The sequence below is a fragment of the Lycium barbarum genome, chromosome 3 (assembly GCF_019175385.1).
Source record: "Lycium barbarum isolate Lr01 chromosome 3, ASM1917538v2, whole genome shotgun sequence".
NCBI lineage: Eukaryota > Viridiplantae > Streptophyta > Magnoliopsida > Solanales > Solanaceae > Lycium > Lycium barbarum.
The window spans coordinates 100254670-100267325 of record NC_083339.1 but is presented as its reverse complement, the minus strand read 5'-3'; positions in this window follow the sequence as shown (position 1 = coordinate 100267325).

Sequence of the window (12656 nt, the reverse complement as noted above, 5' to 3'; positions counted from 1 at the left end):
AAGTTAATACATCAATCCCATTTTAGAGTCAAATTATGAAAAGCAAACTTATATTACGAGTAATTCGTATTTCACCTCTGTTTTATACATAGCTTTGAAAATCAGTTTTGGCAACTCTAAATCTTAAGTTCTAAGCTATAAAGGTTCCAAATACTTAAATAAGCAAGTAAGTAGAATATTTACAAAATAACTAAAGGAAGGGAGAGAATGAAGGTGGAGAAAGGTTAATAGGATAAGCCTATCCCCTTGCCTTGTTGGACCTTTAGTTGTAATTTTGTTCTTCCTTTATTCTATGCCTGAAAGCTCCAAATGCCCAAGTCCTCTCCTGGTCTTTTGGTACTTCTCCTTTTGTCCTTCTGTTTGTTTAGATTCCATGCGTATGCTCTAATTGTAATATTCGTTCTTGTAGTACTTCCCCAACTTGTTTATTTGTACCTCGCAAGATTAGAAATGAGAATAATTAGTAAAATGATATGCCACCCTCATAGGGTGACATTTATCTCTCTCTCTCTCTCTCTCTCTCTCTCTCTCTCTCTCTCTCTCTATATATATATATATATATATATATATATATATATATATCCGTCGTTTCGCATCAAACTGGGGGTGCTTTGATTATGAAGGGCTCAGACTCACGGTTCCGAATATGGCAAAGGAGCTCGAAGCATGCGTGGCTACGACCTGGTGGTATTTCTAGTCGCCTTGCCAGGCGCATGGCGATTCCTACCTCGCGATACCAATGAGCAATCATCCTGGCCCTCGAAGGATAATTACCTTTCCCGACTAAGTATTATCAAGTTAAGTATCTATTCAAATGAGTAGAATATCTAATAGTAGTATCTATTCTTTTCAATGAAATATCCGACATGTAGTATTTGTTCTTTTCAGTAAAATATTTGTTGCTTTCAAATAAGGTCAAGTGTAGAAATATTGTTCTTTTAAAATGAGGCCTCAAGTTAAATTACTCTTCATCGGCCCTTTGTATCGTATTGTTCAAACTAGTTCAGTATCAAAGTGCAGTATCTGAACATATCAATAATGAAAAAACTGTTCAGATCAGTGTAATGTATGATCTCAAACATGCAACAACTGCCTAACAGCTTGTTATTGCCTTTGAGCTTTAAAGAAATGTAGCAGCAAGTTCATCAGGGTGCAATAGCAACTCAGCTAAAAGTAACTGTATTCGGAAATACTTGGACAAAGGATTACAGCAACAAAAAATGTTAAAAAATGCAACAGTCCCTTTAGAAAAGACAACAGCGTTTGGCCTTAAAACTTCCCAAAATTCAGTTCAAAATGCTAGTGACCAGTTAAACATAGCAGTTACAAATACAACATTTTGGAGTCCCAAAATACCGAAACACAACCAACACTTGCCCTCAAGCATGCAACTTATTTTAGCCCCAAAGTGCAAAAATTAGCGTGATGCCACAGCTATTGGAATCAACAACAAGTAGCAGCAAAGATACAAACTAGGAGAGTAGCAATCTTATCCACACTAAGTGTCGAAATAGATAACCTGCCCAGAGCCTACTACATCATTCTGAGGAAGGATGAAGAATGAGTATCCAAAAGTAGCAGTTTGAACAAAATATCAACGCAAAGGCACTTCGTTTATTGCATGGCCATCACAACTTAGTGAAGTTTCGACATATTAGGCAAGGTTCAAGATTCTTAAATGGACAAACACCTAAGACAACTTTATAACACAACAAAAGTTTTGGGAATCCACAAGTTATCACAACAAATAGCCTTTCCCAAATCTCTAATCAGTAGTCACAAACAAAGCTTACTGCAAAGAGGGGGGGGGGGGGGGGGGAGGGAAGAAAGCAGCACACCCTTAGTCACATCTTAAGAGCTTTGGAAAGATGAACTAAATCAGGGCATCGAATACACCATTAAATGCTCTCCCACTTGTGTAAACATGATCCTAAACTAATCAAAACAGACTATCCATAGTGAACATACTTAGTCTTATTTTACTACTTTAACACAAATAAAATTAGAGGGAATTAAATTTTCTTTGAAAATAGAACAGTTTCTCAAGTTATATCCCCAAAAAACAGTCACCGTTTTAAGATGTAACGGACTTTGTAATCGCATTTATCTTATTAGAAAACAAGACTCAACAAACTAAGTTAGCTTCTTGTGGCAAATCAGTATTTCAAAGGCGAACTAGCAAAAAGGAATAAATATATTTAGGAGATCATTTGGACTGATTAGATAACTTTTCAACAGTACTTTAACCTAAAAAATGACATATAGTAAATGAAGTAGAAATATGCCAATGCTAATGTGCAAACTCAAGACATAAAAGGTTTGAATGCATAAAAGGAGTTTTGATTACTTATTTTGCAACAAACATATATTTTCAAATTTAAAACTACATTAATGCTCATTTTTGATTTGGGTTAAAATAGTGAGAAAAAGGAAGCTAAACAAACAACCTCCTTTGATAACAACCCAAATCACTTTGAACGAATCCTTTTATCTATACCGGATCCTTCTTGACAAAATACAAAGTAAAAAGAATTTAAAGGAAACAAAATGCAACATGCTTTAAACGAATAAAATTCATACTCCAACACAACGGGTCACAACAACATAGGAAACAAACAACATTCTTAACCCACTGATTTTGATCACTTTACACCACCTTAAACCTATTATAAAATAATTTCAAAGAAAGAGCAACCATAAATATTCCATAAGGAAATTAATAGCCCAGAATCCTACATGAGCAACTCTAATCAAACTAGGCCATCTAAACAAATAAGAATGCGTGAAAGAGACACTGCAAATAACCTATACTTTTCTTCCCCACTAGACCCAGAGCATAACTTATAAAATCAAACTAGTTCATCCTGATTCTAGATAAGTAAAATAAAGCTAGAAAGAATAACACGAGGAGGAATTGCAACAGAACTAAAAAAAAGAGAAAAAAGAAGAAGGAGAATTGCCTTTTTAATGAGCAGCGACGGGGGAAACAAGCATTGAGTCATTCACCTTTCACCCAAAATAACTATTCCGATGAATCAAAAGATTTAAAAAATTTAACTACGAGCTTGAAACTTCCTCGAAACTCATGGCTTAACTGAGCTTACATAAATACACCGATAATCAACAAGGCCACATCAATACCTAAGGAGTCTACAGGCCACAAGCTCGAACAAACAAGTCACACACACAACAATACAATCCTAATGTTACATCCCAAATCTCTGATTCCTATGCATGCATTCTCCGTTTCTTCTGCACAAAATACGAAAAACTAAACGGAGTCTGCCGAAAGGACACATAACCTACCTCATGGACGAGCGGGTGCCACGAACATCCAATGAAGCCTCAATTAATCATCACCGCATAATCCATATGAAAAGCTCGAAGAAAACCATGAGACCCAAGAGTAGAATTCACCATTAGGGTTCTTCCCAAGGACTTCGAAATTGCTAAGGTAGATATGGAATTTTATCCTACCTAAAAACTCACTATCACAACACTAGTTGATAAATCAACCTTCATTTAGGACATTCATGACCCTACTCAAGCTACTAGTTTGGTCAAATGTTACACCCGGGAAAAATTTTCCGTTAATGCATAGTGAATAGACTAACGAAGGGCATGACGTATACGATGTTTTAATAAGTAAGAAATAACAATGATGATTCTAAATGAGATTTCAAAGACATTTTAGGTAGGAGATGAAGGTTGTTAAGGAAAGCAAGGTATATGTTGTGTGTTAGGAAGGATTTATGAGTATCGAATGAATGATGGCTTAATGATGTTTTGGAGAAGAGTTATAACGTCCCTTAGATTGTTAATGAAGTGTTAAACAAGTGCGAAGAAGGTTCCACAAGGATTTGAGATCAAACGAAGTGACGAGAACAAAATCGGAGAAGAGATACATTATACGACTAATTATACGGTCCATATAATGGTCCGCAGAATCGTCATAGTGAAGGTCCCTCACTGATGGGATTATATAGTCACTAATACGGACCGTATAAAATTATACGGACCATATAATGCGCCGCATAATGGTCACAGAAGCGAGATGTTGATGGGGTGATTTCACGGTCACTTATACGGACCGTATAAGTTTATACGGACCGTATAAGTGTCCATATAATTACCCGACGTGTCAGATATTAAGTTTTAAATAAGGGACCCAAGTTCATTATTTTCATTTTCCATCTTCTCATTTTCTCTCCACATGTCAAGAACCCTCTAGAACTCTCTACACTCTTTATCTACAAGAATCAAAGTGAAACTAAGGACCAACTTCATCAAATCAAGAGAAACAAGTGCAAGAAACTCACTAGGGTTCATCTAAGGCAAGAAATCTCATGGGAAGTGGAACTAGGGTTTTGCTCAAGTGAATAATTTCCACTTAAAGCTCATTCCCACATTATCAAAGGTAAGTTTTATGATCATTCCATGTTGTTTAAAGTATTGAGAGGTTGAAAGACTTGAATTGTAGAAGGAGATAGAAAATGGGTTATGAATGTAAGAATAGTGTCATTTTTGGGTAGTAGTTTGGAGTGAATCATGAATATTAATATGCTGTGATTGTAAGTATGCTATAAGTGACACTTAGAATATGGGATAAGCATTATATGTGAGAAAACGCAATAGTGAACTATGACCACGATTATGGAGGAATTGAACTGAAATTATGAAATGTGGATAATGTAGGTGAATAATGATTGTTGTTTACAATATTGTGAATGTTGTTATGGATGCTTGGGAGTCGATATGTGATATGAGGAAAGTTGTATAAACAAAGGAAATGCTGCCCAATTTTCTCGAGCCTTAGTAAGCACGTTCTTATAATCGCTTAGCTAATGTTAATACGAACTCCCTTGAAGGTAAAGACGTGAGCATTGAAGGAGAATGATCAAGCGGTAGAATAGCTAAAGGAAAAGGTATGTGAGGCTAGTCCCACCTTTCTATGGCATGAATCTTATGGCTTGATTTTCCCTCCTTCTCCATGAATTTCCTACATTCCAGAAAATTAAGAGTCTATGCTCATGAATAGCCATATAAGTTAAAAATAAGAGATATTATGAACATGATGATGATGAGCTTAAGTCCAAAGATTCTAGAGTTCACGATATGATGTTTATACAAAGATAATGATGTTAACTATGATCCATTGATGTTGTTTATGGTATACACTCACCTTATATGCTAATTCCTTCAAGGTGAGGCAGAATGCTTATGATTGCTCCATAATGGAATCGGGGGTTCACGAGCTTATGTCACCCCGATAAAGTATAGCTGTCTTTGAGTTCTATGCATGCATTATGATGGGTACATGATGATTATATTACACCGCGCCTATATGGCCGGGAGACACCGCTAAGGCGGGCAGCGTATACACCATGTCTAGGTGGCATGGGCAGACACCACTAGTGGGCGGCATGAGATGGTACCCCGGACGCGGGATGCCTGGACGCGGGCTAATGATTATCACACCGTACCTATATGGTCGGGCAGTTTATACATATATGCATACATGATATGATGATGATTATGGAGTAAGCCAGCATGCATTATTTCTGTTACAACTGATAGTCAGTTACATGTGGCTCCTCATTTGATGCTTCCTTATTTCATTGATGTATTATTATTGTTGATGCCTTACATACTCAGTACAATGTTCGTACTGACGTCCGTTTTCTTTGGACGCTATGTTCATGCCCACAGGTAGAGGGGGAGGTGATCCAAACTCGTTGGAGCTATTAGCTGACTTGAGAGCACTCCATTGTTTCGGAGGTGCCATTGATTTATTCTTTTGTGTATATATATATGTTTTGGGCATGACGGGGTCCTATCCCGTCCTTATGTCTAGTACTCTAGTAGAGGCTCGTAGATACGTATGAGTGGGTAGTATGGTCTCACGGATTCTCCTCGTAAGTATATGTATTATTTTGATAGCCGGAGGGCTTATGTATATAAAGTAAATATGTTTCAAGTGAAAAATGGTTTTCCTATGATTTGAATATAAGATTAATGAATGAACACTTGATGAGTATGATGGGTAAGGGTATGAGCGATGCTCGGTTGTTAGCCCCGGGTACCCGTCATGGCCCCTAGTCGGGTCATGACAAAAGGGGTATTAGAGCAGTTCAGTCCTACGAAGTGTCTACGAGCCGTGTCTAGTAGAGTCTTGTTTATAATGTGTTGCGTGCCACACTAATAAACAGGAGGCTACAGGGCATTTAGGAAAATGACCATTCTTCTTTTTATGAGATCGTGCGATAGAGCTGTGTTATAAGATTTTCTCCTCTTAATAGTGTGCTATGATTCAGAAATGCCACCAAAGGGAAAAGCTACAGCCGCCCAGAAGGGCAAGACTACGATGAAAAGGCAGGTAGAAAGAGAGCCACCAATGAATGGAGAAGAGGGCGAATCACATAATGAGGCTCGGTCTAATACTTCTCCCACTCTGCCTATTATAGAAGAACATAAAGGGGCATCAGCTCAAGCTCATATGCCTCCAATTCCTCCATCGGCTAGTTTGGGTCAATAAGTGACCGGGGCTATTCATCTGTTGACGCAGTTAGTTGCCGCCCAGGCACAGCGGCAGAATGCGGGTCCAAGTGATCGGTCAGCTAGTACCAGAGCTCGTGATTTCATGAGTTTGAATCCTCCGGAGTTTTTCGGGTCAAAACTGAATGAAAACCTACAAATTTTTATCGATGAAATGTTGAGAACATTGAGGATTATTCATGCCTCCGAAACTGAATATGTGGAGTTGGCATCTTATAGACTCCGAGATATGGCGGTATTATGGTACAATAATTGGATACATCAATAAAAGAGAATGCGCCTCCTCCCGTTGGGCAAGACTTTGTAGATGCCTTCATTTGCCACTATTTGCCACCCGAGGTCCACCGAGCTAGAGCGGATAGATTCTTAAATTTGAAACAAGGAAATATGAGTGCCCGAGAGTATAGCCTTCAGTTTAATTCACTGGCTAGATATGACCCGACTATAGTGGCCGACATGGGGAAAGAGTGCACAGATTCGTGAGTGGATTAGGGCCACATTTGTTCAAGGACTCCTTGAAGGCTTCGTTACATAATGGGATGGATAGTTCCCGCATTCAAGCCCATGCCCAGAATTTAGAAGGACAACAACATCCGCAAAGGGGTGATCGTAATATTGATAGAGGGCAAAGCAAGAGGGCCAGATCTATGGGGGCAGGTAGTGATTATAGAGGGGGGTCAACGCATGCATAATCTAGACAGTCAGGCCAGTTGGCGACTAGTGCGCCTTCATGATTTGCAGGTAGGATATTTGATCGCTCTTTTCCTTCAGGACAGGGTCAGAGTTCGAGGGCCTCAGATTCTCAGTTTGGGGGAGATTATAGCCAGAGGAGATCCCCAGTACCGCGATGCAACCAGTGCGGTAGATTACTTTCCGGACAATCTCGCCAAGGTTTATATGCTTTCTATGCCTGTGGCCAGGTTGGGCACATGATGCAAGATTGCCCCTCGATGAGTGGTAGAGTTGGGGTCCAACCCACAAGATCAGCGGCTGGTTCTTCTTCAGTGCGCCCGATACGGCAGACTCCCTAGATCCCAGCAGGACGAGGCAGAGGCAGAGGGGGAGCATCTACTTTAGGTGCCACTCAACCCCGTATGTATGCTTTAGCCGGACGACAAGATCTTGTGTCCTCCCCGGATATGGTTACAGGTACATTATTCGTATTTTCCCATGACGTGTATGCATTGATAGATCCGGGTTCTATCCTATCTTATATTACTCCATATGTTGCTGGTCGTATTGGGGTGAAACCTGAACCAATAAAACCTTTTGAGGTATCTACTCCGGTTGGTGATCCCGTGATAGCTAGACAAGTGTATAAAAATTGTGTAATTGTGATATGCGACCGCCAGACTAAGTTGATGTAGTTGAGCTGGAAATGTTATATTTCGATGTGATTATGGGTATGGATTGGTTGGCCTCATGTTATGCTAATGTTTATTGCAGAATGAAAGTAGTTCGATTTAAATTTCCGGGAGAGCCCGTACTTGAATGGAAGAGTAATACAGCATCTCCAAGGGGTAGGTTTATTTCCTACCTGAAGGCAAGAAAGATGATAGTAAAAGGCTATATTTATGACTTAGTCCGAGTTCATGACACCGAAGCAAAATCGCCCACTTTCCAATCTGTTCCGGTAGTGAATGAATTTCCGGATGTATTCCAGATGAACTTACAGGCCTTCGTCCGGAAAGAGAAATTGATTTCGCTATTGATGTGTTGCCGGACCCCAAGCCTATTTCTATTCCTCCTTACCGAATGGCTCCAGCAGAATTGAAAGAGTTAAAGGTACAGTTGAAGGATTTGCTTGAGAAAGGGATTATTAGACCCAGTTCATCACAGTGGGGATCACCAGTCCTATTCGTGAGAAAGAAAGATGGTTCCTTACGGATGTGTATCGATTATAGGCAGTTGAATAATGTGACGATAAAGAACAAATATCCTCTTCCGAGAATTGATGATTTATTTGATCAACTACAGGGTGCCAAGTGTTTTTCTAAAATATACTTGAGGTTAGGTTATCATCAAGTGTGTTACACCCTGTAGGTTCGTACGTGAAAATTTATAATTGTTGGAAGTTCTAAGTATGGTTACTGGAGGTACCTTCAAGGATATATGAGATTATATGCGCCAACCTTATGGTTACGAGGGTTTAAGTTCATATAATAAGCTATGGAAGATTCCGGGATCAAGCAACACGAAGAAAATAAATTTGTCGAAAATTTGGAAAATAGTTGACAGAATTTTTGGTCAACTTTGGGGGGAGGGGGGTATATCTCCTAGTATATTAAGACTTTTAAGGTGTTTCAAAAGCCTAAAATGAAGTTCGTCGAGTCTAGTTTTCAACGCAACAAACCGCTCGTCTATATGATATCGAAGTAGAGAATTATGGACGTTACAAGTTCAGCTGACCGAGCATAAACGCGTGCTACAGTACCGACTTGCTACAGTAACTACTACAGTGACCCGACCCGACCCTAATTTGAACTAATATAAAAGGGGCTTGCCCCCCCTTTTACAGCCAGAAAACCTCTTCCAAATTGTTCCAAAATCCTCTAGAAATTTCCCCAACTTCCAAACCCAAATATCAAGCCTAAATCAACAATAATTCCCGAATTTCGGTTCAGGCAACGTATAGTTGCGAGTATAGAATCGTATAGCGACGCGTGTGGTTCAAGTTTAAGGTGAATAAAGTGAAGTTCTTCTACTATAAGGTATGTTCTTGCTATTATTTACATGATTAAGATGATATAAAGGTTTAGCAATTCTTGGAAAGGAAAGAATCATAAAGAGTTGAATATAATTATTTGATTGTAGTATTATGGATGTTGTTATGGTTGGTTTGAATATTGGAGAAACATCGTGTGGGATGTATATGGAATATTTTGGTGTTGAGAATATTATGATTAATGTTGGTATTGATGTTGTTGTTGTTGGTTGCTGAATTACTATTTTGGGCTAGGCATATAAACAGGGGAGATGCTGCCGAAATTTCGGCAGATTGTAGAAAGATTTATTCGAAGGACTAAGACAAGCATTGAGTAGTTAAAGTTACCTACCAAAAAGGTATGTTAAGGATAAACCCTTTCTTTCTAAAGGCATGATTCTTTTGTTATAAACCTTTGTGCCATATCCATAATATCCTTGCTTCCACAAATGCTAGAAGTCTATGAATCTCATGGTCCTTACGATATTATTGAGCTTATTCATGATCTTGCGACCATTCTTTGAGATTGATCTCACCTCATAATACTTGTTTTTTCGAGGTGAGATATAGCGATGCCAATGCTATTTCTAATGCTATCTAAGTTCATGGTTCTCGATACTCTCAAGACATTATTGATTTCATCTTACGATGGTTGATCCTTCAAGGAATGATATAGTGATAATGTTAATACTAATGATGATGTTGATTTCATTTATGTATTTTTATGTATATGTATGTATGTATGCATTGCGTCCCACTGATCAGTTGGGTATGACACCGAGTCCCGAAAGCGCCAGGTATGGATGACACCGAGTCCCGAAAGGGCAGGGTACGGATGACTCCGAGTCCCGAAAGGGCCAGGTACGAATGACACCGAGTCCCGAAAGGGTCGGGTACGGATGGCACCGAGTCCCGAAAGGTCGGGTACGGATGGCACCGAGTCCCGAAAGGGCCGGGTACGGATGGCACCGAGTCCCGAAAGGGCCGGGTACGGATGACATCGAGTCCCGAAAGGGCCGGGTACGGATATGATAGATGTATGTATAGTAAGTGAATGTGAATGCATATTTATGTATGTTGTGTATGGATGTGTATGACATTTTTTTCCTGTAGACAAGTAGTTTACATGACAGAGATATTAAAAAGAGTACGAGGTATAATTACTTACTTTATCTTATGTTTTCTTCACTCTGATATCATACTACCATTCATGCCTTACATACTCAGTACATTGTTCATAATGACGTCTCTTCTTGTGGACGCTGCATTCATGCCCGCAGGTGCAAGTAGACGAGACGAGGATCTTCCGCAGTAGGCTGCTTTCAGGTACCAATTTTGATTGGTGAGCTCCATTTCTTCCTGGAGCACTACCGGAGTCTAGACATATATATATATATATATATATATATATATATATATGTATGTATGTATGATTTTGTCCAGGGTATGTCAGGGGCCCTGTCCCGACTTGTATACTCCAGTCATGTTCATAGAGGCTTTGCAGACAGTTCCTGTGTACAGCTAGGTCATAGTGTGACGATAGTAATGTTGGCATCATGGGTCCAATGTACATATATACTTATGCATGATATTATGTTCGTATTTATCCTCTCGATCCTATTGTTTCCATTTGAGACACGAAGGTTGTAAGTTATAAGTTGTTTCGCTCGGTTCCTGTAAGGTGCCGGGTGCCAATCACGCCTTACCAAAGGTGGGGTGTGACAAAGTGAGAGTTAGAGAAGAAGATATTCCCAAAACAGCTTTTAGAACAAGATATGTCCATTATGAATTCCAGGTGATGTCATTTGGGTTAACTAATGCTCTGGCAGTGTTCATGAATTTGATGAATAATGTATTCAGGCCTCTCTTGGATCTATTCGTAATAGTATTCATTGAAGATATTCTAGTATACTCTCGCACAGAATCAGAATATGCAGACCATTTACGTATTGTCCTTGGAGTTCTTCGCACTCGAGAATTGTATGCAAAATTTTCAAAGTGCGAGTTTTGGCTGAATTCTGCGACATTTTTGGGCCATGTTATTTCAGATGATGGCATTCGAGTTGATACTCAGAAAATTGAAGCTGTGAAGACTTGGCTAAGGCCTACGACGCCCACAGAAGTCTGTAGTCTTCTGGGATTGGCAGGTTACTAAAAAGGTTCGTAGAAGGATTTTCCTCTATTTCAGCCCCATTGCCGAAGCTAACTCAAAATGCAGCTAAGTTTTAGTGGAATGATGATTGTGAACGCAGCTTCCAAGAGTTGAAGGACAGATTAACCTCAGCCCCAGTCTTAACACTCCCAGAAAGGCCAGATGGCTATGTTGTATATTGTGATGCTTCCGGTGTTGGGTTAGAATGTGTGTTAATGCAGAACGGTAAAGTCATTGCTTATGCCTCAAGACAATTACAAAACCATGAAAAGAACTACCCAACTCATGATCTCGAATTGGCTGCAGTTATTCATGCATTAAAGATGTGGAGACATTACTTGTATGGTGTGCATGTTGATATCTATACAGATCACAAGAGTCTTCAATATATTTTCAAACAGAAGGAGTTGAATCTGCAGCAGAGGCAGTGGTTAGAATTATTGAAAGATTATGATATAAGTATTTTATACCACCCCGGGAAGGCAAATGTAGTAGCTGATGCGCTTAGCCGCCGATCGATGGGCAGCCTATGTGAAATTCCTCCGAAGAAGAAAGAATTAATTCATGAGCTCCACCAACTAGCTAATCTTGAAGTACGTTTAATTGATTCAGGTAGTGCAGGGATTGGTACAAATAATCCCACAGTTTCGTCCCTGAATATGGAAGTGAAAGAGCGTCAGTATGAAGATCCTCATTTGATCCATTACAGAGACACATTTCATGAAAAAGAGAAGTCTGCATTCGAAATTTCTATGGATGGAATTCTTAGACACCGAGGCAGGCTATGTGTTCCGAATATTGCAGAATTACGTCGCCGAATTCTAGAAGAAGCCCATTATTCTCGGTATTCTATTCATCCAGGAGCGACAAAGATGTATCATGATCTAAAGTTAATATATTGGTTGGATGGCATGCAGAAAGACATAGCAAAATTTGTTGCTCAATGTCCAAATTGCCAGCAAGTGAAAATTGAACATCCAAAGCCAGGTGTATTATTGCAGGCAATGGAAATCCCTCCTTGGAAATGGGAAGTGATTAATATGGATTTTATTGTGGGATTACCTCGTTCCCAAAGAAAGTATGATTCTATATGGGTGATTGTGGATAGATTGACGAAAGCATCTCACTTTCTTCCTGTTAGAACCACAAACTTAGCAGAAGATTATGCAAGGTTGTATCTCAAGGAGATTGTGCGACTCCATGGTATTCCGATATCCATTATCACAGATAGAGGAGCGCAATTTA